Consider the following 6,651-nt stretch of genomic DNA (forward strand, 5'->3'; position numbering starts at 1 on the left):
AAGCAATCAGAACACGAGAATAACAACGATAAAGTATAAGAAATCGAAAAGAGAGCAAAGTGGATCTTATTCCGAATTTGCGTATGAGCGTTTACAACAAGGTATAAGCATGGGCTCGAGAGCTGTCGGCGAGATTCCTAGTTCTAGCAACCCTAAGACGGCTAAACCTAATTGAGTCGCAGCTCGAAATAACAAAAACGGAAAGTTGCCTAAATTGCTCTAAGTGCTAAGTTTTCTCTGAAAAAAGTCTCTCTCCATGCCTCTCGCCTAGGACTCCTTATATACTTGCTCCAAAGTCGGTTTACGCTTTTACTCTTATGTCCTTAAGCCGTCATAGCATAAAATAGAGATATTCCATTTTTCCCGATCTTCATAATTATCCTCAAAATTTCGTATTTATCCGCGGAAACTTGACATTTATCCTTCCTTGCGCGCCAAGCGTAAACCGTGCTACGGTTTACTGGCTTTTGGTTAAGAAATCGTAGAATGGGCCTCGAGTGGTGTTTTAGGTCCCTTTGGACCGTCTTCCGACTCGAAGCGTTTACTGTGACTTATTTCGATAAAGAACAAACTTTCCGCGGATTCAATCCGCAAAGTTTGAACGATGATTTAGAATAGCGGAAAACATAAACCGAGTTCGCTACGGTCTTCGGGAGATAGCATTGAAGGTTTGACGAGGATGCATGGACTGGCGTCGTATCAATGTTTCGGAAGAGCTCGGCGCTACATAGCGACCGATCGGGACGAACGCTCGGTCGCTACGTAGCGACCGAGCTTTGGCTCGAGCTCGGTCGCTACATAGCGACCGAGCGGGATGGACGCTCGGTCACTACGTAGCGACCGAGCTTGTAGCGACCGAGCGGGATGGACGCTCGGTCACTACGTAGCGACCGAGCTTGGCCGAGCTCGGTCGCTACGTAATGACCGAGCGGGACGAACGCTCGGTCGCTACGAAGCGACCGAGCTTTGGCTCGAGCTCGGTCGCTACGTAGCGACCGGACAGCGTGCATGTGCGGATGTCGTGCAATGTCCGAGCTTGGTTTGTCTACTTTGAGCCTTCAAGGATACTTCTTCGTAAAAACTTTGTATTGGTTAATTTTTACGAAAATCATATTTTTGTTTTACTATCTTTTCGGAATTACGATTTCCGAGGGTTTTCGGGTGTTAATTCCGTCATGACCGTTTTTGAAATCGACAGTGCGAATTTTTATTCCCACAGTTTAGCGCTAGAACTGTGATTTTGGTTCCCACAGTTTGTCGTAAAACGCTTGATCAAAACGATGTCTGGAAGTATGAAAGACAAAATCACAGTTCGCAACAACGCTGGTAAAACAATTCCATGAGCCACTGCGCCTATGGCCAAAGCTTACGCAAACGCCACAGTTCTTGAGAAAATCGAAAACTTAGTCGCGAATTTTCGCCACAGGAAGAGCAACGAAACGAGCTCGCAATTTCTCTCTCTATACGTAAAGGGAAACGATAAATTTTATCAAACCCCGTATGATTTGGCTCATTACCAAGCAAACGAGGTCTCAATGCATAAGAGTTTTACCGAAATACGTTTTCTGAAATTTTTTTGGAGAAATAAATCTTTTTCTCCCCAAAACTGCGGAAAACCCTAGGTTAATCGAGGAGAAAGGGAGCATAGAAATTCGGGTACATAACTCACCGCTGTACTTCTTCCGAATATCTTTCGGAAAAACCCTAGATTGACCACGGAAAAAGGAAGAACAACAAATCAGGTACATAACTCACCGCTGTACTTCTTCCGAATATCTTTCGGAAAAACCCTAGATTAATTGCGGAAAAAGGAAGCACAACAAATCGGGACATAACTCAACGCTGTACTTCTTCCAAATATCTTTCGGGAAAACCCTAGATTTTTTCGGGAAATGGAAGCACAACAAATAGGTTACACAATCCCCCACGGTTGTACTTCTTCCAAATAAATTTCGTAAAATTAAGCTTAAACAACGTTTTATGAAACAGCTTTCGAAAACGAAACTCATGACATTTTGCGGAATAACTTTCATAAAATTAAAGCTCGGCAACATTTTCCGAAACAACTTTCGTAAAATTAAACTCGACAATGTTTTATGGAACATCGTTCGGAAAGTGAAACAAGTCAATATGTTACGATACGCCTTTTGTAGAATAAAATTGACATCATTTACGAAACGACTGCATCGACGTACCATCAAAACTCAAGTTGGACTGAGCGAACCATCCAACTCGCCGAACGGGCGAGTTGGACAGTTGGAACAGCCCCCATGGGCTCGTCTTCGTTTCATCTCAATCGGAGTTTCTGTTGACATTTTACGATAAAAACAATTTGGACGACTTTCTAGTTGATCCAACCAGCCAAACGAACTGTCGAACTCGCCCATTTGGCAAGTTGGACAGTTGGACCAGCCACGAAGGGCTCCTTCTTTACGTTCTTTTTTGAATCCTGATCGAAACGCTTTTTGTTTCGTCTCAATCAGAGTTTCCGTTGAGATTTTACGACGAAAACAAGTAAGACTCGCCTAAACTCCTTTCCTTGCTCCTACTCGCACTCTTGGGCATTGATACCACTCAAATTACCCTAAGGAGTGTTACTCTCATCAAAAGAGGTTCAGATATAGTACTTAGGGATCGAATCCACAAGGAGCTAGAGAACAATTAAATCTAGTGTTTATTAATTCTAAGGGTTGTAAATTGTTTAAATGAAATAGCAATAGTAACAAGCGAAGTAACTAGTAAACGTAACTTGGCTGGAAATGATATTAGATGCAGGGCCACTATTCAGGTGTTGGAGATTATAATATCTATAGATGCCTAATTGTTGCATGCATGAAATGTTAGAGCTCAATCGCTTAACTCAGTGATCAGCTGTCGCATGTTTCACTGGTTAACAGGCTAGATCTCGTGTTTCAACGGTTAGTATGTCGACAACGAGAGAGTGTCGATCGATGGTCCTATTGGGACGTCGACTGATACACCTTTGCCAACGTCGATCGATAGTCAGTTGAGGACATCGATCGACGGGTTCTAGCCAGGCCTATGCGCGAGTATGATATGCCCTATTAAGATACTAAATTGGCGGTTAGCCCTCTCTAGCAGTCCTAATATGATAGATAGATGTCAGGATGGGATAACAAGGGTGCTTGAATATGCAATCCTATGATCAAGTTCTAGTTAGCAAGGCTAAAACAAGCAATGAATACATATCTATCATGAATATCACAACAAGGCAGATCTATAGTTTGGGGCTAATCCCACAAACCTATCTGAACCCTGGATCTAATAATTGAACTACTCAGACATAGCAAAGCAATTCATAACAATGAAGAAATAGAAACTCATAGTATAGATGAAAAAAATGGTAACAAGGAGTTCCAATCACAAGTGATCTTCTCTCCAAAACTTGTAACAAAAAGGTCTCTCTCTAAAAGTCCTAAACTAAAACTCTCCCCTGCTGTCAAAACACTTAGGCAGTATATAATCTACTAGGTTAAAAACTCGTCAGGGCATTTTTCGTAATTTGGCTTGGCCTTGGGTTTTAAGTCTGTTGAATCCAAAATGTCGCGTGTCTGATGTCTCGACATCGATCGATGGTACTTGTGTACATCGATCGATATTAATCTTCATCTGTCGAGGCATCTCCTGGTATCGATCGTCAGCACTGATGCGCATCGATCGATTGTTCTTCCTCTCGTCGACCTCTACGTGGTCAGCTCGGGTGAAATGTCCTTTAAGCTCCAAAATGCTCCAAAATCATAACTTTACTCCAAAATGCACCTGAACCTGAAAACATACCTAAAAGAGTAGAAAACATAGATATACATATAGTAAAACACTTATATACCATGGATGAAAACGGGTCAAATCCAAGGTATATCAACTCCCCCAGACTTACCCTTTTGCTTGTCCTCAAGCAAAACATACAGGCAGTCTCTCTGAAAGAAGTTTGAAAATATTAGGGACTTAAGATTTTAAAGCATAGAAATCTTTTCCTCAACAATTTTGCAACCACATTTAAAAAGTCCTAATCACAGAAGCACACTATGCAATATCCTAGCTTAGCAACCATTTCTAACATAACACAACTCATCAATTCAAGTCTGACATCCCCTCTACTGATTTCATTTCTTAGCATAAATATAAAGTGAATTCTTTACCTTGGGAGTATCGATCATAGGATGCAAAGATTTCAGACAAGTATCTGGAGCTGCAGGTAAAAGTTAGTTCCTAGTTTCTCTCTCTCTAATTTTCTCTCTTGAGTCAAAGTCTGCTTCCATTGTAGGATCAGTGACCAAGATTGGACAGGCTTCCATGAATCAAAACTTAATGGTGGTTGCCACCAAGCTCTGTTCACTTCTTTTTGACCTATATCCAAGAGTTCTTTGTGAAAGCGAGCCTTGAAGATTGCCGCCTCCAAGTCCCATTTCGAACTCTTTTATTGGAGTCTTTATGAATCAAGCCTTAATGGTTTTAGCCACCAAGTCATGTTAAGACTCATCCTAAGTAAACAATATATATATTATTATTTTTTTTTTTGAAATATAGAAACTCACTAACTATTCTAGGGTCGAAATTTAGAGAGAGAAATTGTGATAAATAATCTACACTAGGCGTTACCTTCCAGACTTGTATGAAGAATCCGATCCCATGTATACCAAGCCCCAAGACAAGCGGTTATGTCAGGTTTAGTGTTGGAAATCAGCTTTGGTTGCTTCATGCGTTTCAAGGCAAGTGTGTAGTTGACAGGTTGATCTGCTTTAGCATCTATAGTGCTATCTGCAATCAGTAAATCTAAAATGGTGCTAAAGATTGGTTAGATATTCAAGTTTAAATCAATATAAGATTATTGTCCCTATTTTCAATAGCTAAGCATAATTTATTAAAATTCCTTTTATATAAGAATAAAATAAATTATATCAGTAAATCTCCCCCAGACTTAAATTACATTGTCTCAGTGTAACTCAGTCGGAGTTATGATGAAATAGTTCAGGATGTACGAATGTAACAAGTAGGGAAGATACATCTGACCGGAGTAGATATCGATCGATGGGAATATGTTACCTCGATCGTCGTGTGGTTGTCCATGTCGAGCGATGTCGACGTCTCGTCGGCGGTCGATATTCAGGTCCTCCTACTTTGGTCTCCTAAATCTGAATAAAACGAAAGTAAATAAATGCTAGCTAATAAAACCAAAATAAAATACCTAATAGTGGGTTGCCTCCCACTCAGCGCTTGGTTATAGTCATTTAGCTTGATTGTGGTAGTGATTGGCTATTTGGTGGAGAAACAGCTGGTTGTTGGAAAACAAGCATCCACGTCATCTCTGCACATTCTGGACCAAGATGCAATAAAACTTCTTGTGGCCTCATCATTTCTTGTCCATTTGTCATCCATCTTCTCAAGTACATTGGAGATGTTTTGTAGCCTATCTTGAATGTTGTCAATGCTGAGCTGGTGCCAGCCTATGTTGTCATAGGCGTATGCTGAAAGTTCTATCAGTTCCTTTTGCATTGACTCTATCATCTTGTGTATCAGCTGCTCGCCGGCTGGTGTAGACTCGGCGTCGATCGATGCGATTATGTGTTCGTCGGTCGATCTCGACGACTTACCATCGAGCGATTTCGCTCGCGTCCTGTCGATCAATGCTGATATCTGGTGCTGAGCTGTGAGTTGCCTCTGAATGGCTTTGATTTCTTTCTGTAGCCATTCTGCGTGCCTGTCTACTAGTCCACTGATTTTGTTGTCGAATGGAAAGTAGATGTCATCGCAGCGTTTGTCAAGTCGTTCCTCCATGGTTTCTATAGCAGTGTAGATCTTGGATGTGATCTTGTCAACCTCTGCTGCTGTGTAAGGAAGTAACTCCACAGGATTCTTGCCATGGATCCAAGGCCCTCGTAGCCTGTCAATCGATGCTGATTTTGCCTGCAAAATATTTTGATTAATAATGTTATCAATATCCCTTTGGGCATGAAGTAATTGACTAGACAATTTGTTTTAATCTATCATGACTGGTGATAAAAAGCGGTCATGCATGTCCTCGTAACTCCTCAGCCTCTCATTCATGGCTGAGACCTTAGCGTCGAGCGATGTGAATGTACACACGTCGATCGATGTGGCTGGTTGTTGGTCCTTCTTGCGAATGGTGTCCAGATCTTGCTGTAGTAGCTCGATTTTAGTGCTCAGCCAGTCCACGTTGTTGTTGAGAGGGTAGTACATGTCGTTTATCATTGTGTCGATGTATGAGACTTCCCATTCATCCTTGTGTTGTGCTGAACATTGCGGTTCTGCAGGGATCTGGGCTGTAGGAAGACTGACGTCGATCGATGGTGCATGTGGTGCGTCGATCGATGCTGAGGTCGTTGTTTCCTTCTCAAGTTGCTGGCGTAAACTCTCAATTTCTGTCCTCATGTCTGTCATACTTCTGAAAAGCTCATTGTAGCCTCTATCCAAAGGTTGTGTATCTTCTACCAATGTTTTGAGCTCATCTCCCAGTCTTTCCTCAGCTCCACAAATACCAAACACCATCTCATTGATTTCATCTTTGGTGTAGAGTTCTGGTGCCAGTCTTGTGAGTGTGAAGGAAGTGGCATGTTCTGGAAGACAGATGTGGCTCTCTTCAAAAAGTGATGCTCTTTCCAGTAATTTCCT

This window comes from Brassica napus, chromosome C5, assembly GCF_020379485.1.
Source record: "Brassica napus cultivar Da-Ae chromosome C5, Da-Ae, whole genome shotgun sequence".
NCBI classification, from domain to species: domain Eukaryota; kingdom Viridiplantae; phylum Streptophyta; class Magnoliopsida; order Brassicales; family Brassicaceae; genus Brassica; species Brassica napus.